This window comes from Rhyacophila brunnea, unplaced genomic scaffold (genome assembly GCF_057557595.1).
Source record: "Rhyacophila brunnea isolate RB1 unplaced genomic scaffold, BYU_Rbru_1.0 scaffold_20, whole genome shotgun sequence".
Taxonomy (NCBI): Eukaryota; Metazoa; Arthropoda; class Insecta; order Trichoptera; family Rhyacophilidae; genus Rhyacophila; species Rhyacophila brunnea.
In genome coordinates this window covers 29,533,027-29,554,352 of record NW_028232860.1, presented here as the reverse complement: position 1 = coordinate 29,554,352, position 21,326 = coordinate 29,533,027, and positions in this window count along the sequence as shown.

Below are 21,326 nucleotides of genomic sequence, written 5' to 3'. Positions count from 1 at the left end.
AAAAGTGCATCTCTTCCGGCATCGTTTACCATGGTCCCCGGAAGGTCTCGAATGTCCGCATCTGCCATCTGTAATAAAAAGTTCAGGTTGTGCCGCTCCTTGCTAAAGATTTGACAATCTAGGAGTAAATGTAGGACGTCCTGGTCGCTTCCGTCGTCGCATGGACACTTTCCATCAGATGTTATTTTAAACCGGTGCAGGTATGCTCGCATGACTCCGTGACCTGTAAGTCATATCAAAACACAGCCCCTTATGCACCCTGACGTCTCGTGCTGCTGAAATCGAAGGTAAAAACTTTCGGGTCAACTCCCCTGTCGATGAGTTTGTGTATCGTGAGTTCCATTCGTTTTTCACCATATCTGAAATTGTAATTTTTGCGTAGCTCAGAGGAAATTCGTCATAAGCTATCGCGGTCTTGGGTTCAGAGGCGCCATGCCGAGCCAATTTGTCGGCTCTTTCGTTTCCTTCTATCCCGGTGTGTCCCCTTATCCACTTGAAGTGCACCTCGGGGTGGCGCCGTCTCAGTATTGCGGACTCGCTGTGAATAGAAAAGACAATCGGATTAGTAGACAAGGGATCTCCAATTGCTTGGATTGAGCTTTTGGAATCCGAATAAATACAAATACTATGGTTTTCGGTGAGCTTTCGTTGGATTGGATCTGAGCCTGCCCACTCCAGAGTGCATTGGATGACATAGAGTTCGGCCTGCATTACCGTACAATAACTGGCAAGGCGGTACTTACGAGCCGCTATCTAACCCTGCACCAGTACCGCCATCAATTTTGCTCCCATCCGTGAAAATCGGCATGTTATTGCATTCGTTGCTTTCCAACGTTGCAGGATAAGAAACCACTTCAGAAAATAGTCTAGCCGGATGTGGCAGCCTTCTATAGTCCATCGGTTTTTCGTAAAGCCTATCGTCAGGCAGAAAACCTGCGAGGCCCTCCTCGCCCTTCTTAGCTTTGTAAGTGAGAGCGATTTGTTTTAAACGTAAATCTAGAGGCATAAGTCCTGCTAGAGCTTGCGTTGAATTTAGCGAAACCGTGCGGTAAGCTCTGCATATTCGTATCGCTAGTGCTCGCTGAACCGTATTGAGTTTTTTTGCTATGTTTTTCCGTTTGGCAGCTTCATACCATATGCTGGCCGCATACGTGATCATAGCCTCAATAGCACACGTGTAGAGAATTCGAAGAGCTTCAGAAGATACACCCCATGTGGGTTTGGCCATTCTTGCTAGTTTGAGCGAAGTCACCGCTGCTCTTTTGCAGATGCTGTCCGCGTGCTTTGACCAATTTAGTTTGTCATCGATTACTACCCCTAAAAGTTTTAAATCCATAGAAAAAGATAGAGGTTGCCCATTCATCACCAGCGAAGGCGGAGAGACGCGCCTCCTAGTCAAGAATAAGGCCTTCGTTTTCTCCGCGGGGAAAGACAGTTTGACCTTCCTTCCCCAGGCCTCGACGCTCTCCAACACGCTGTTAGTCATGGTTTCTAGAGAACCAAGTTCTTTGGATTCCACAATCAGCAATACATCATCAGCAAAGGCATGTGCGTGTACACCTTCAGGAAACGGCATAGAGAGAAGATCGTCAAGAACTATGTTCCACAGGACAGGGCCGCAAGACGAACCTAACAAGTTTCGTATTAAACTTTCATAAAATATTATAATGTAACTGGATTTAATTTCTTTTTAATAAGTTACCAATCGGGACGCTATATTTATGTTTGCGTTTTTTATAGTGGGCTGTAATTTTTGTATGATTGTGATGGTGGATGTGGGTGCTGGGGGGGGGGCGGTTACACAAGATTTAGTCCAGGCAATAACCTTATTGATGTTCAGTTGTCTGGCTGAAGCTGGTACCTTGTGCATGCACTCGCACGGTACACTTGGGTTTATAATATGATAAACAGTTTGACAGGTGGTTTCATATACTGAGTTTGCGTGGAGACTCGAACAGAATTGTTATTGCTTCCACGACGGTTACACTGTACACGCTCGTGGTCTGCACTTAACCAAATATTTTTCAATCACAATCGACTAATGACCCATTGCGCCTAAACTTGTGACAATAACTTTGGATTATAGGTAGGAGGGAAATATTGGGATGAGAGCAACCATAATTCGCCCAACCACCAGACGGAGCGATAATCTCGGAGATTTCATGAACCGTAGCCAGGGCTCGAAATGGACCGGAACGCACCAGAGCACCGTTCCGGTTCGTGAAATATGTAAAGTTATCGCTCCGTCTCATGGACAAAATAATTTGACCGTTTGAGCTAGATATGCCATAAATATAACAAAAAATCTAGCACACTTATGTTCATAAAATACACATCAAATTTGATAACCTTGTTAATATCCCCAGAAAATTTTCGAGCCCTCCGGTTCGTAAACTTTTCCATTTCGAGCGCTGACCGCAGCTAACACTTAACCACAGACAGTGGAATTGGATAAAAATAGTTTTACAAATAATTAGGTGTAGGTAGGTAGGTACTAAGGATATTTTGGATTAACCGGTAATATTATGTACAATCATCCAATGACATACATGACACTTCTTTCTGGGCATATGATAAGACATAATAATTTTAACGAGTCTACATACGTAATTTCGAGAAATATGTTTAATCAAATCTATTTATGTACATAGCTAGCCTATTATAAACTCAATAACAATGGTAATATTAAGTATAATATATTATATATATAAGGAAACAAAGATATATGTAGGCGTTTCATTAAGAAATAATAATAAGTTATTCATTAAGACTAAACAAAACCATATAAGTACATAATAATATTACACCTACATGTCATGCATCGTAAAGTGAATAAAAACAATATTATCGATTTATAAAAAGACTGTAACATAAAATCAACTTTATTTAGATTTAAAAAAAACACTTCTTAGAAAATTGTAGGTATAGTTGTAGATACTATTAGCAATAAAGGATCGATCCAAGTCTTTTAATTTCAATGTTTGACCGAGGATCACTCATCCTTCGGAGCAACAGCATTTCTTTTCAAAATATTTTTCTTTTGGCTTCTGAAAAAACATTAAATATTATAAAATCCAAAGAATTCGGCCAGACAATAATAAAAATAATATTTTCGTTGTATATAGGTAGGTAATATCTCTACAGAAGCCACTGACTAATCTGAAAGCTTGTCCAGGGTGGTACAGGACCGGCAAAACTTCAAAATTTGAGTGTCATTTCCACACCCAGTGGTGGAACTTCAATATCTGTCCATGAAAAATATTATCAGCTAACCATATAAAGGTCGGTATTATACAACAGTACTTCTCAAACTGGGGGGCGCTGCTCCCTAGGGGACCCTGGACCTCCTGCCAGGGAGCCGCGAAATAGTTCAGTAAATGAAGATAAAATCATAAAAACGTGATTAATAATATCTCTCTTTGCAATACAACTCGATGAATCTACTGATATTACACACTACGCACAGTTAGTGGCTTTTGTTAGATATCATTATTATTCCAAAATTCATGACGATTTGCTGTTCTGTAGGGAACTTTTGGTGACACCAAAAGGAATAGATCCACTATAATCTAGAAAATCATGATAAATAATTACAAGATAAAAAGAACTTTTTATATACCACGTTTTTAAATTTTCTGTTGAATCCTATAAACTTGACAATTCTATATATTAATAATTTAGGACAAATAAGGCAATGTCAACAAATCATTTTTTTGCTATTTTGCAACAAACAAACAAATATAGAATACTGAAATGTCATTTTGATTTCCATAGTCTTCTTCTTCTTCCACGGCGCTTCCGGGGTGGGATTTGGCCTCCTTCACAACCGCTCTCCACTCACTCCGGTCTCTCGCCACACTTCTCCAGTTACCGGGTCTTCCTATATGAAGCCAGTCCACTTCTACGGCGTCGGCCCATCTCCTTCTTGGACGGCCTCTGGGTCTCTTCCGTTGGGGTAGCCACTTCGTCATAATCCTTGGCGCTCTAACTTAAGGCATTCTCTCCACATGTCCCGCCCATCGTAGTCTTTGGGACATACAGTACGTTATGATTGTTTGCTGTTATATATATATATATATATATATATATATATTAATAATTTAGTTGCTAGGACCACCCTAAAAGAATGCATTGGCATCGTGTTCTGATATATTCTAAAACTTTCAAATGTCTAGCTAGTCGGGAAGTTAGTTAAAAATTGATTGCAAGATTTGTACTGGATAAACAACCACCGGACAAACAAGAATACGAGCTAAGAAAAACGTGGTAAAATGTACATATAATAATAATTAATGGCAGCGCTCGAAATGGAAAAGTTTACGAACCGGAGCGCTCGAAAATTTTCTGAGAATATTAACATGGTTATCAAATTTTATGGGTATTTAATAAACATAAGTGTGCTAGATTTTTTGTTATGTGCAATATCTAGCTCAGACGGTCAACATTTATTATAACCACGAGACGGAGCGATAACTTTACAGATTCCACGAACCGGAACGGCGCTCCGGTCCATTTCGAGACCTGATTAATGGTAAATAAAGTACTGTTGGGGAGGGGGAGCCTTGGATTTTTTTTTCTGATTTCGGTGGCCGTGGTATAAAAAAGTTTGAGAAGCATCACAGCAATACGCCATTGCATATTTATTAGTGAAAGACTTTGCTTATTTGAATAAATTTATTTTGGTGATAATTAAAATTGGCCCTTTTATTGTTTTATAGTAAAACCTTCTCAGAATTTCTCAGATCCCCATCTTACTTGATATGATGCAAGGGATGCATTATTTATTTTGATGCAAGGGATGCATATTTCATGGCATTAAAATGCATTAAATGGTTTTGTCTCAATTGATCGATGCATTTGAGTCACCTTCAATGCATACTTTGACAGACCGTGATAGGAGAATGTATCTGCTTACAATTAACTCAATTTTATATGGTTATTGGTATCAAAAATATATTAATTTGAAAATATATAATTGCATTCAAAATGGGCCACTATGCAATTTAACCACTACTAAAATCTAACCTAACCCAACCTCTGCTCGAACCGGAGGCAGATTTGAACAAAAATGAACCTAGCCTTTGCATCGGTTTACAAGCGTCGCCTACGCATTAGGCATAAAGCCCACCAAGAAAGCGCTCGGTACGCTCACTACTGAGTAGGCCCCCTCCCTCCCGCGCATTACCCTTCACCTATGTAATAAGGGGCTCAAGCAGCACAAAATAATTATTATTATCAGCGTCTCTCATAACAAAGCAATAAAAATATTATTAAATTTCTCGGGGCTTGTAATTAAAATCGGACACGCAATAACTAAACAAAGAGTTCGCTGTTCTTAAATAATGGCTTTTCGCCCGTTGCATCGACGACGCTTCGAGGAGCGTGATTTTGCTCGCCGTTTTCAATGAATGGACTACGTTGTATTTTCGTTAATTCGTATCGCCGAGAAGCCAAAAAACGATGACTCATGGGGCAGGCGGGCATAATGCGTCGTCAAATCCAGTGTGCGCTAGCGTATTTGATTACGTTGTATTTTCGTTGATTTACGCGCTACTTGTGAAATTTTGCGCGAGAGCCCCACTTGCTGCGTTAGGTGGGTTTTACGCCTTATACTTAACGGTGATAAAACTGCCTATGCATCCGATACTGAAAATTGTATTAGTTGTTATTCAAAATAAAGTATAGACTGCCGTATGCCGATGATACTGTGGTGATTGCCGATAGTTTAAAGAGTTTACATCAACTGGTAGAAAAGGTTAATGAGGTCAGTAATTCTTATGGTTTAAAAATGAACCTCAAGAAAAAACTATTACTAGTATCAAAAACAGCGACCCCAGACACCAACACAATTTTTGTCATTAACAGCGAACCAATCGAACGTGTGGCCCATTATAAATATTTAGGTACATGGGTCAATGAGAAATGGGACCAGTCTCAGGAAATAAAAACTAGAATTGAGATCGCAAGGAGCGCCTTTCTCAAAATGAGACGCCTCCTTAGCAATCGAGACCTTAACCTAGGTGTTGTGAGACTGCGTATGGTACGTTGTTATGTTCTCTCAATTCTTTTCTATGGTATGGAAGTATGGACGCTAAACCAAGAGATGTCACGGAGTCTTGAAGCTTTCGAGATGTGGCTGTATAGACGCATTCTCAAAATTCCTTGGACTGACCGGGTGACAAATGTTAAAGTTCTCAATCGAATGGGGAAGGACCGAAAAGTTCTGCGTAGTATCAAAACCAGGAAACTACAATACCTCGGCCACATTATGAGAGGACAAAAATACAGCATTCCCCAACTTGTCATTCAAGGAAAGATCAACGGTAAACGTAGCAGAGGACGCCGCCGCATTTCGTGGCTTAAGCAGGGGTCGAAATGGACCGGAACGCACCGGAGCGCCGTTACGATTAATAAAATCTCGTAGGAAAATAATTTGACCCATTTGGTCATAAAACAAAAAATCTAACACTTACTTTTATAAAATACTCATAAATTTTGATAACTAGGTTAATATTTTCATAAAATCATCGAGCGCTCCGGTTCGTAAAATTTTCCATTTCGAGCGCTGGGCTTAAGGTAATACATCAGTGAAACGGCAAATAATTTTAGGCTATAGGCTATAACTATAGGCGCGACGAAATTTTGGACTCGCTGCCATTCGGAGAGAGAACGTCGAGCTGGAAACACGTCAATTAGTTTCGTGAGGGCGACGGGCGTATTAATTCTTAAATCGTGTAAAGATGACTAAAAACGTTACCCATTTACTTTAAAAAGAAAACATGTCAATGAATATATTATTATTGTTACTGATAGAACAATAAACAGAACATTAAATGGACACATGTTGGATTTATATGACAAATTATATTTCGTTTGACATGCGTCATTTGCACCCGCGACCCGCAATCCGCGCATCGCCTAGCCACGATTTTTTTAGACCATGCCTCAACTGAGGTATAGCCTTAAGAACCTCCGTGATTGGTACGAGTGCAGCTCCACTGAACTGTTCCGGGTAGCAGATAACAAAGATAAGATCGCCTTGATGGTGGCCGACCTCCGCTAGGGGATGGCACAATAAGAAGAAAGTATAGACATTATAAATGAACTTATTCACCTGATGTTTAATATTGATACAAGGATAAGCAGGTGACGGTAAAACTCGTCCATTCTTTTTCATCTCTTCACTTGATACGTAGTTGAAGGTAAACTTCTCGGCATTAAGCGGACGGGGGATGTGCAAACGAACCATTCCTCTGTCATCATTGCAGGTCCAGTACTAATTATATAAGTAGATACATTACTTTGAAGTTATTAAATTAAAAGATCACGTCGATTAGGTGCAATAATAACAATACCTGAAACATGGGTTGGTCTGGTGAAAATGTAACGGTGTCATCACGCAAAGCAGTTGTGAATCCTCGAACGGAGTATCTTAGACTCGCCCGCAGTCCCTCGGCTCCACCCAGCGATGCCTCTCTTTCGAACACGGTTAGGTAAGCCACTCTGCGCTTAATGCCACCCGACTCTTCTTAAGTCATTTGAAAATATTAGCAGGATCGACTGATACAATACATTTTAATTTTAATTGGTAACGGTTTTGTACTACAATGGATCTCTACGGAAGTACAAAACACATATTAATATTTTACAATTCAACATTGTTCAATTTTATGCTAGTTACTGGTAATCAAAATTCTAATAATAATAAGGCCCGTTTCAGATGGGACACCAGTGTCGCGCTCGTATATAATAAGGAGGCCTTTGTATTCGAATAAAAAAGCCTTTGTATTATGTTTATGAACGCCCCGAGCTAATGAGTCAAAGCATGTCCGGTACACTTTTCCGTCGGCCGCTACATTCTCAAGCCGCCGATACACATGTTTTTATGACCGCAGCCAGTTTTATGTTCTAATTTATATCGCAAACTTATGCGTTGACTCATTCATTAGCTTTGGGCGTTCATAAACATAATACAAAGGCCCCTTTATTAGAATACAAAGGCCTCCTTATTATATACGAGCGCGTCACCGGTGTCCCGTCTGAAACGGGGGTAATTGTAGTGAAGACTCGGTATAAAGTGATTATTTAGCGTTTAGGTACCTACGTCCTACGTTGATACAAATACAAGCATTTAACATATTTGACCCATGTTTGGAGCAACAGGTGAATGTAAAACTTTAATAAACCAATAACTATAATGTAGTATATAATTAAACTGTACATGTTTCATCAATATTGGTCCAGTAGGTTTTTAGTTATAAACAGTAAATAAGTTAGTAAAGATATAAATTGATGTAAATAACCATCAATATTGAACATACATAATTCTGAAAACACTCGTGAGAAAATATAGTCAATAGAAAAAATCTTTTTGAAAAAAGTAAGACACCTGGCAGGAATCAAACCTGCGTCTCTTGGGTATCACGCCCTGTGCATTACCACTATGCTACGACTGCCATGCTTCATTACGACAAATTTTAATTTGAGTTAAATTGAGTTAAGCTAGGCGATCTGTTTTTGTATTCTAAAATAAAGTATTTAATACTAACCGACGTCACGGATCACTCCAATATTATCTGTTGTAACTTACTTGAACTTGCTACATAATAATTTTAATTAACTATTTCTTTTATTCAACGAATAATTCACAAGATTTAAGTATGTACCATTCTAATTAATGAACATACATAATTCTGAAAAACACTTCTGAGAAAATATTATAACCAATAGAAAAAATCTTTTTGAAAAAAGTAAGACACCCGGCAGGAATCGAACTTGGGTATCACGCCCTGTGCATAAAAAAAACCATCAATATGTTTAATTTTATCCAACTATTTACTGTTAGTTTACCAAATGATTGATCATTTGTGAGAACGCTATTCTCTTTGTCGACCGAGGTGCTTTGCTGTGAAGCAATATCCATTTTATTGCCATCAGTTGACAATCTGCCGCTTGCAACAGAGACGGTTCTGTAAATACTTGAGGTTTGTGTCTTCTGCAAATATTAAATTATACAACAAATTATAAATTGTAAATGCATAGCAGATACACTAAAAGTAGTACAATGTTTTTTAAGCGGTGTGTGCCAACTTCCAAGTAATACTTATAAATAACAAAACATCAAACCTTCTAACCGAGCCACACGCATGCCAACGAAACAATATCAACATTAAACATTGCTAAGGAAAGCACTAAGTGTGTTTATTGTTATATTATTATTTTTAATGCGGTATGTGTTTAAGAATTATTAAAATGATATACAGTCGAGCTCGGTTATTACAATCACAGATATAGCGAGATCTCGGATGTAACGAGGAAACATTCGAGACAGCTTAAAACTGACCTGGTACCATCAGAATATGACTATTCTTCAGTCTATAAACCAGACAGGAAACGATTGAGTACAAAGGATGATGCCCAAAGGGAGGTTGATTTATTCTTCAGCTCGATACTGAAATAATCTCATCGCCGTGGAATTGAAATTTAAGAGCAAGATGGGATATAGTCTTAATTAACAATGTAAAGTATATATTGGATTATAACTATGTATTCAGAAAGAAAAAAATTGTTTTAAATCAACCATTCTTAAAATTTAATACCGTATCGGGTCGACCCGGTATTTATTTACTTTAATTTTCTTTTCAAATTATACTTCTGTCACTTATTCACCTATAGAGATACGGAACTCTAAAAATGATTTATTAATGACCTGATATAATATATAATGAACTAACTTTTTTTTTACGCAAATTTGTTGACTATAGGGAGCATCATATCTAATTATTATTACATCAATGCTCGTTATGCCCGATGCATACTTTAGAAAAAGAGTTGAAATTCTACCATGAAGATATTTTGTGAAGGGGGAACATGCTCAGCGTAGGTCAAAATGGAGCTTTTGTTCTATTTTCAAAGCATAACCATATACCTAACCTAACCTAACCGATTTTTTTTTTTTTTTAAACGGTACATGTTCAAACACGCGCATTAACATCATTTTACTCCCTACTTCAATTATAGTTTGTCAATTTATGGCTACGGCCGTATGTTGTAGCTTAACCACTGGGGAATGCCAAAAGAAATGGCGTATTTCAAAAAAACACTACCTTATTCTTAGGTCAATAATTATTATAAAGCAATCATTATTCGTAGGATGTTTATCACACTTGAATGGTCAAAGACATAGCTTATAATGAGTATCTTTAGAATTATCTTCAAATGTGTTAATCTTGCCCATTTTATGAATAATAAAATGCCTAATTCTTGTCACATTTGGGATCACAGATATTATCAATATAATTTTTTATCGTAAATATTTCACTATAATAATGTCAATATAAATTATGCTGATGGTTTTATAAATGTGTTTAAATATTAATAAATGTAAAAATCTTAACACCACTGCACATTTATGTACTGAAATATGACTATATTCTAAAACATTAGAGCAAGAGGTTTAAAAGAATACTATTTTATGTAATAAAAATACTTTATGCAGTCATCAAATGTTTAAAATAAATATAAAGGATAATATGGCTTCAAAATTATGTAAATAGATTATCTACAACGTTTAAGGTATGTCCAGTATCATGCTTTGAAAATAGAAAAAAAGCTAAATTTTGACCCACGCTGAGCACGTCCGCCCTTAACTGGTAGATATTTTTATGATCTCCATTACGTATTAATTATGTTTTGATAACAAAATCACTCACAGCTAACGACTCTTTACTTTTTTCTAGTTCTTTGATAACAAATAAGGTGTCATCTTCTTCGGTCTTTCTTGAATATGGACATTCGCAGTCATATTTTGGGAGGAACTAAAAGTCAATTTAATAGAAAATTATGGTACCGTTTCTAATATACGCATGTCACCTTAGACCTATTCATTTAAATTACCAGTTTATCATCATCCTCTCCTTCTTCAGGAGTACAGCACATGCAGCATAGAATGAATAACTTCACAACTCCTTTATACATCATGACTCCGGGAATCAACAGAAAGAATACAGAATTCAAAAACAACTCGGCTGTACTGAAACAAACAAATATAATATTTTACTCTGCACATAGAATCGTGTGGACGAGTGACACTATGTCGTAATTGATAAGTCAAATTGAATTTATTGAAAAGAAATAAGTTTACGGTGACAAAGTCCTGACGACACGCTTTCCGGTGACAGGATGCACGGGCCATCCGTCCTCATCGTAGGCCACGGTGTATTTCGATAGGTCAGGCTCGGTGTACCGTTGCAATCGCGGGGGATCTTGCATGAAATAATCCAGTCCCCACACTCCCACTTCGGTCATACAAAAATGTCCTACCAAGCCTTTTAATAATCCTTCAATAAGAAAATGAATATTGTATTATTACTCTACACTACAACATGGCATGGCTGCGCTTTCATAGTATATCTAGAGCAAAAGGTGGAAGCAGAGGTCGGAAATATAGGAACATATGAAAAATATGACATTTAGACATTTTCACAAAATCAGTAGCCCGTATCTCTGTTCGAACATTGGTTACTTGACATTATTTACTCCCTCCCGAGCCCCTCAATTTGGATGTTTAAGCTTATTGTGCTGCAAGAAATATTATTGACACGTAGGTCCACATAATAGAATTATATAGATTATTATATGAGCTATATTAAACTGAAACTAAACAAGTTTCGACATAGAAACCACTTGAACAGTGATAACTAAATAATAAGTAATATCCTACACTAAGCTCTACCTTGTAAATAATATCTAGGTACAGTCAAAACAAAACAATGATTCGGTGGGTCCATGGTGTGCATGCGGATGGGGAGCCGTACTAAATACCTGGCAGCCGATGAGCGCGTATCTGTAGGAACCTATTCGTACGTATTCGTACACATACAATCCACAAACCAAATCATTGTTTTGTTTTTACTGTACCTATGTAATGCAGAGTAGAGAGTGACTGCAGTAGGAACTTATTATATAATTATTAATATTGATAAAATAGGTATATTATAATATTATTATGTAATTTAAAATAACAATATTTCTAGACTCAGGAGAGAATATAATATCACCTGTGTGGAAAACGAACAATTAAAAAATTGTTAATCGGGCCCTACCGACTGATTTTTAAGAAATTTTAGAGAAACAATTAGAAAAACATATTCATATTTTTAAATCTACCAATTTATTCTTATTTTATTGATTGTTAATTTAAAATATCACTTTTTACTTTGAAAGACATGTCAACAAATATCTTACAACTATTCCTTGTCAAAAGAATAATATGGAAGATAAAAACCTCATTACTTAGTGGTTTAAGTGTGAAAAATGATATTATTTTATTCCAGCAATAGCATTCGAGGTTTTGTATACATTGGTAATAGGTCTGATGATTGTCATCCTCCGGTAGAGAAAGAAAAGGCAAGTATCTCACCAATTGCGATCATCAAGAATGCTGCTATGAATAGATATGAGACTCCGACTCCACTCGCTTCCTCATCTGTAGTTTGAGAACTGTTATTACTATCAGACAATAAATTGGCATTGTGCTCAAATGATTTATATCCATTTTCTAAAGCCATTACTCCTCAACATTCATTTTACATTATCTTCTAATAGTTTTCTCAATCTAGTCAATATATTGTTGTGTTAAATATTTCATTTTTCAAATTATATTGATAAATTTATTGATTGTCTATTGTTATATTTTGACAGATCATTTTTCAAAACAGTATTGCCATAACAGCTTGTAACTGATCGCAGAGCAGGTTTTTTCTATAAAATAATTTATGTGATCATTTTTATTTGACTAATTAAATAATAATATACACATACATCGTAAAACGATGTAATAGGCTAAACGAGTGACTAACATCAATTTCTCTCAAAAAGAAAAATCTGTTAAGAAACCTCTTCGTGAGGCGGTCTGGCGCATCTATTCTATACACAAAACTGCTTTCGGCCGCTACGGCAGCTATCTAGGGTAGGTTTGTATCAAAGTATTAGCAGTTATTGTAAAATTACAATAAGTTAGCCCTGTCAAACAGTCAAAACTGTCTATCTCGCTCTAAAATTTAGCATTGCCAAGAGAGGTGCTGTTGAAACATAGCACTTATTGTAACAATTACAACTAACTTATTGTAAGTGCTAATACAAAGTGCGATACAAAGCTACCCTAGATGCATAAGATTTTTGAGCCAATTAAAAAAATATAATATATTATTATATGTCTAGAATTCACCACAAATAAAGTGAAAAATGAAAGCTCTCTAAAAATACTCATTAAATGTATAATATTAATGAGCTGCAATTATAATCTTAATAAGCTATTACTTCACTTACAAGATAATACTTCATTAGGATGCTTCATTCATAATATGAAATCAAATTTTAGGTAGGGAATATTATATTGTTACAATATGATAACATCTATTGGGGTAGAGAATGCTCCCCACCCATTACTTACTTGATTACCAAATAAGGAAAAAAATATTGTAAGCACGGAGATGACAAAAAGGTATGGCGGCGACGGTGTCGTAAATGGTGGTGTGGACATGGTTGAGGGGACTGGAGTGAGCACTCCGCTAGATGGGCTGACATCGACGCGAGAATGTGATACCGGTGAGCCACTTCTTTATGTCACAGGCCACACTAAAATGGCAGCAGCCACAATCCCACTCGTGTTTTGCAATTACAAAATGAAGGGAGATCTTATTTATAGAAATTATTCAATAATATGATTATAACCAACCATATTATAATATCGAAGTACAAGCTATCTTTCGACAGTCTATAAAAGTTGTTAAATTTTTCTGTATAGGTATATATTATGTATGTAATGCCTGGTCCGAAAATATACATTTTGTAAGTTCACATCATTAACAACATTTTAGAAAATATTATTAAATCTGTATATGAACATTTATGTATATTTACAAACATTTAAAATGTTCTAATACAATAATTATTTATGTTTTTTGAAGTTATACTTCTTCAGGCGCGTTTGGAAAATCAGATCAGAGTGTATTTTTGGCGTGTGACATGTCACACATAATTTATTTTTTCACACGAAAAAAATCGCACTCGATTGGATTCGAACCACGATTGTTCGGTTATCAGCCGAACGCACTGCCTTTACACCACAGTATGATAATGCAATCGTGACGATTATACAGTATAATATCACAGTTTATTCCGTTGCCTAGGCAGCGAATTTATTTTTATTATGTACGAAGAATTGTTCCGTTGCCTAGGAAATGAATCTATTATTGTTGGCCAAAATAAAATAAAAACAACGAGAAATAATTAAATAATTTATTTAATGATACTTTATTGTTTGACAGATCTGGAACATGACATCTCGCGCAATGATGTGATCATAGCCAACCATAGTGACCATAGAATAACGTCGTGGTAAATGCAATAGGTCGTATGTCAAAAAAATTTCAATTTTGTTTTATTGCACCATAGTGACCAGCCCAGTCATCTACACCATCTCCAATAGGTCTTATGTCGTTAGACCAATAAGAAGTCGACTATCCCAACACTTGCAAAAAGACGAACCGACACGTCATTGATATTGGTCACGCCAAACAGTCGTATGTCAGAGCTCATCATAATGATAATAATGTTTTTGTTTGTTTTTATTCCTTGTTCTTGACTTTATACTAAATAATTCGTCAAATAATACGATGTAAGTAATTTACCAATCACTGTTTTTTAAAATCTACTTTATAATTACATTATTGTTGTCCGATTTAGTAAAATTTTCAAGATTCTTTCTACAAATAATCTAACATTACTTTTTGTCTCAAACTAAAGAAAAATTCTCCGCCGTATATATGGACCGATCAGGGACGGCACCAATTGGAGAAGAAGATATATTGCTGAGCTCTACGGGCTATACGAAGATTGCAGCGCAGTTCAATCAATTAAGATTGGGGGACTGCGATGGCTAGGTCATGTGCACCGTATGAATGTACGTACGTATGATGTCCGGCAATCCAATCGGGCGTAGAAGAAGAGGCAGGCCAAAGATTCGCTGGTTGGATGGAGCTGCCAATGACTGCCGTGTTCTAAGGGTACCAAATTGGAAAGCGGCCACACTGGATAGGGACAGGTGGAGGGAGCTGTTGGAGGAGGCCAAGACCCACACCGGGTTGTCGTGCCCCTGATGATGATGATGACTTTTTGTCTCATTTATTTATTGCCAAAGTAATTATTTGTTCACCAATCACGATTGACAGTTTTAATAAGACACTGTTTATTTAGTTAAAAATTATTTAGTAAAAAGCTATTAAAATGATTAATGGAAGTTGTGGGCGGTACTTGGTATCTTTAGCAGTCAGCAACATTACTTCAGTTCAGAAATAGAACTCGATTTAGCTGAGGTTAATAATACTTTGACTATCAAAACTCCAATTTTAGAACAAGCAGAATCATTGCTGAGGCAACCTTCGGACATAATGATAGCAGAGAACATTGTATCAACACAATCAGCCCTGAAATAAAATATAGATTGTGATATGACGATGACTGAACATCTAAGTGGAACATTTACTATCTGATATCAGTAGTGACTCTGAAGCTCTGTATCAACCTGAATCAAATCAATCAAGCTCATCAGAAGACTTAGAGGAGTTTGCTATGCAGTCTGACACCCATGGTGACGAACCTACTGAGCAAGTCAATCAAAGAAAACGAAAAGGGCAAAGCAATAATTGTAAAGAGTGGAAGAGGCAAAAAAAACTCTCAACTGCTTAGACTATAGATACATCTCAACTGCTCAACTCAACTCAATCAGCTCAACTGCGATTGCTAGGCAAGTCTTATGCGGGTTTTGAGAAGCATGAAGAGTCCGGCAAGGGCGGCAAGTATAGACAGACGTCTAAAAAAGATTCTATGACCATAGGTCCACGTTGTGGTGGGCATAGTGACATGCTCAAAAGGGTGGGCCAAAAATAGCCTTTAAGTGCGATACAATCAGTGATGAACAACGCAGCTTGCTATTCACAAATTTTTGGAAGAAAACAAAATAATACTACCTACTGTTTAAATAAAAAAATTACTTTTCTAAAAAAAAGTATTCTTTTAAAACTGTTCTTTTTTCTTTTAAGTAGGTATTTACCTGCTCTGTTTTATGCAAATACATAATTAAACTATGCTATTTTTAAATAAATCTTTTTAAAAATTATTGTGTGTTATTTTGAATATTAACGTTTAATCTTTTCTTTTAAACATTGAAATCGTTTTTATACAAGTGCCTAATTAAACAGAGATTTATAATAAAAAAAAAACTTTTTCATTAGTTTAAGCTTACTTTTTAAACGTTTATGTACAAGTGTATAATAATATGTCTATATTAATATAATATTATATTTTGTTTCATTATAAATACCTAATTTCAGTGTTTTCAATTTAGGTATGTTTGCATAAAAATTGGACTTATGTCAACAAAAGTGGCCAACATTGACGATCAAATAGTTGTATGTCAACCTAACTTTCTTATTATTCATCTTACATCAAAATAATGATAACAGTCTTAACAGGGAACAAATTCTACCAAGTAAATAAATTTGTGAAAAAAATCGGTGCATTGGGGTTAAGATGGGATAGTTTTTTGTCTCTCCTGAAAAGTTTGGTATCTTTGACATACGACCTATTGCATTTACCACGACGATAAGGAGTATGAATTATTTTGCTTGGTGAAAAATATTCTTTTGCGTTGTGAATTGTACATACTCTTATTTATATTCGATTAGCTGTCAAAACTAAACTTAATATTTTTAAGTGTAATAGGTACGTTACTTTTGTTTGGTATTACATATTTTAGTTTATGTGAAAACTATTTTCTAACTGTTTGAATATTTTTGGTTGATGTGAATTTTGACTAACGCGGTGTGCGATTATTTTATTTTATTACGCCAAAGAAGTATAACTTCTAACGCGCTTAGATAAGTACACACACCGATATTTTTTGTGTTCTTCTTTTACAGATTTTATTGATATGGACTAGGCTTAACTCTTTAAATATGTACTTTAAATATGTACTAATATTTACAAAAAACGTACCTATTATTATTGTTTTCATTTTGCCAGATGCATCCAATAATGTAAAAGCGTTTCCGGCATTATGCCTAAACAGTGGACTCACTGTTTAAATTCCCCGATAAAGCTCTCAACAAACGTAACTGCTTACTTGATTGATATATTTGTGCAATTTTTTTCATAAGTATACATGAGCGTGTTTATGATAATATCGCACAAGTATTTCGACTTTACAAGCAACATGAAAATGTTTAAATTTCTATATTATACACTATAGAATGTGTGCAGCACAGACTAGTGCAGGTCTAAGCTAGCCGCATTTTTATTTACAACGTTTTTCTTATCTCGTATTCTTATTTCTACGGTGGTTGTTTGTCCGGTACAAATCTTGAAATCGATTTTTAACTTACTTCCCGACTAGTAGACATTTGAAACTTTTAGAATATATCAGAGCACGATGCCAATGCATTTTTTTAATACTTTTAGCCATCTTTAAGTAGAACTCAATTCATTTTCAGTTAATTCTGTTTTGTATGAAAAGTTATCTCGGAAAAAATCCGTAATCCAATTCACTATTATTGGTTGCTAGTCTGGAGTCCTAGCAACTAAATTATTAATATTAATATATACGTGCGTTACTATGGAAATCAATATGACATTTCAGTATTATTTCTATCAAGTACAAATTTTTTTGATCATTTAAGCTAGTCAAGTCAAGTTTATATGATTCAACAGAAAATTTAAAAACTTTGTAAATAAAAAGTTCTTTTTATCTTGTAATTATTCTTCATTCCGTTCTTCGACGACACAGTTCAAGCGTAAGCTGGCAATGTTCAAGTGTTCTTATGATATATGGAAGTTATACGGTCATCATATCGTCACTGTTCTGGCAGAAGACACTAATTCGAAAAAATGACATATTGAGTTAGTACCAAAATGTTCCTTATTTCAAACTTTACCGTCTGGAAACCTTCTTAATAAATAAACAGTCTTTATTTTAAAGTCATCCTTTTTACGATTACTTAATAAACTCACATGATAGACCATTATTGCAAACATTTTAACAACTTCAAAGTCAAATTACTCAAAACTAGTATTCTCCAGTTAGTGTGTTCTGCCAGAACAAAGACGATATATACTTGTACAAAAAAAATCCACAAGCATACCGCTCATGTTTGCAGTTTCATTTTGTAACCGGCTTTAGGTACCTTGCATATTAGCAATGCCAAATTAAAACTCAAATTAAATCTCATAGCATGGGTGTAGGTATAAATAAAAAGAATTGCATTGAATTACTCAACATTTTATTGTTGTTATCACAGAGGGATGTTACAATAGTTAGTTAATGGAATGTGAACGAGGACTGCTTCTGCATCTCCTAACTTCGACTTGAATCTTATACACTAACAAAATACTTTTTTTTGCAATACCATTCAAATGCTACAATAGTTTCCCCCAAATAATTTGACAATTTCCCATAATTTAAAGAAGCTCAATATCGAGTCGTATTTTACGCACAGCATCACAATCGAATCCATTTTAATTCTATCGACAAACAAAACCATTTGCATAATAAAAAATGCACAATTATATATTTTACATGAACATCATGTTATATTTTAAATTAAACTCCTCGAAATCAATCGAATCCGATAGGTGTATAGACAGATCGTGAAGTGAATTAAATGACTGACCTCATTTTGCGTGCTGTGCATAATTCTGACAAAAATTTAACAATTGATTAATATTTTATAAACAACAAACTCTCATTTTGTCAACAATTTTATTAAATATGTATCTTAAAAGGCAGGGGGCGGCAAAAACTGCGTCAGACTTAAGGATAATGCTTTTAATTGCTCCAATTTAAAGTTTAATAACAATTTTAGACGCACAATCAAAATGTCGGTACAGAAAGTCAACATAACAGAACAACTATTTGAATATTACATCTATTTATATATTGTAAACAAAGGTGCTGAAAGATGTCTTTATACTATTAATAAATAAAATTATTATAATTCTTTCATAAATGGACAGTAACTACTTCACTATTATTATAGTAAACAGCAAACTATATCACACAAAACACAAATCCAGCTAAAAGTATCTAATTTAATAGAATTAAGATTTACTAAAACATTACGATTAAATAATGGGTGAAAATGTCAATAATTTATGAAATATTTCAGTGTATTTTAATTTGAACGTCATCTTGTAAATATACTTTGTAATATTATATACACTTTGTGTTGCTATAGCCATTTCAAATTAAATACCAATAAATTATGATAATAGTGTCTTAGGCCTTCCGCACACGGAGATACTCAAAGAAGATGCCACCGGTAGGTGATTGAAGTCAGAAATTATGCAGGCATGCATTATTTCTCAACTTCTCAATTTTGTTTTGACGTTTATGTTGCTTTCAGTTACAAGTTTGAGATGCACCGGTACCCCCACATTCTTTAAAACATTCCAGACGTATTCTCCAATTCTTCGGCCACATGGTAAGAAGAGATCCGAACGGTCCGGAGAGAAAAGTGATCTCCAATGGCTTCGAAGAGAAGAGGTCGCAAGGGGGTAGATGGAGTGACACCATTAAAAAAGTCAACTGAATCAAAAATAACTGAAGCAACAAGAACAGCGCAGGACCGCTCTAGATGTCAGATGGAAGGAGATTGTTGGCAATGCTCTTAATTTTAGCCATCACCGTCCTCAGAAATGAGGCAAAGGATATGAAAGGAGAGGTTTCAGTTTATAACTAGTAACCTAGCAACTAGCATGTCGCGTCTCTTGTGATAAATCACTGAGTGACACGTGTCAGAAACTGTTAGAAAAGTAGTCGCGCCGTGAGCGAACCCCCATTAATATCCATCGGTTGGTAATTTAAATTTCACATCGTCTTCTTTCAAGTCACGTCTTTTTTGATGAGTAGAATTATTATTGTGGGCGAAAGGTCTCAGTAGCACAGTTTTAAAGATTCTTTAGATGTTTCTTATAATAACAATAATATGAAGTACATACCTACGCAATGACAAAATTTGGAAACTGTCAAATGTAATTGATTTTTTTCTAATGGTTATATTACATTCTAATACTTTTTATTAAGGAATATCTAAAATTGTCTTTTCAATAAGTTGTACTATTTTTTGATTAAGGATTTATTAATAATAGGACTGTGAACAATGTTCAGATTACAAATAGTAAATAATCGATTCATTCATTCATTAGGGTGGAGTGTTTCAGTAGGTACCAAAATGTTATGTCTCCTAATTCTGTCAGTAGATGGCATCGGTGACCGTATCACCGCTACTGACTCCACCTAAACGTCTGTATTATATTCAGCATACATACACATGTTATACAGATGAAAATAATTTACAAATTTAATACACATTAAATACATAATATATTTTGTATAATCATTAAAAATATTCATAATTTAAAATATGTAATCGACATATTATTATCACTGAAGCAATGAAGAGAAATAAATTTTGAATGATTCACAAATGAAATACATATACCTATGTACTGAAATGACAATCTTTAAAATGAAGCAAACGTGAAACTATCTCTAGAATCCGCAATCTACTACAATAAAACTTTCATCTAACGCGGAGCCCAGAATCCTTATTTTATAAATGAAGCCTAACTTTATAATAATAATTTATCAGGAAAAGAATTAAATGTACTAGTAAGTATGTATAATATATCTATTATAAATACTGGAAAGAGATAATTATTATTCTATTATGAATATTTATGAAATGCTTATCACGACTATTAAAAGAAATGTTCAGTGAACACCTCTCTAATTTTATTATTGACAAGATTTTCAAATTTTACTAATCTTCCAATATCATATTGTCTCTGTTCTGGCAGAACACACTAACTGGAGAATACTAGTTTTGAGTAATTTGACTTTGAAGTCATTAAAATGTTTGAAATAGTCTATTATGTGAGTTTATTAAGTAATCGTTAAAAGGATGACTTTAAAATAAAGACTATTTATTTATTAAGAAGGTTTCCAGACGGTAAAGTTTGAAATAAGGAACATTTTGGTATAACTAACTCAATATGTCATTTTTTTCGAATTAGTGTCTTCTGCCAGAACAGTGACGATATTATCTGAGTCAATAATAATTAGAACCCAAATAATCAAAACTTCGGCTTTCATATTATTACCTATGTAATTACACTAATTTAGTAAGTTGTCCACAACTTTTTTCTGAATTAAATAAACTTTTAATAACAATCCTGTCGACACGTGAAGGTATCGTAACAGAAGGATT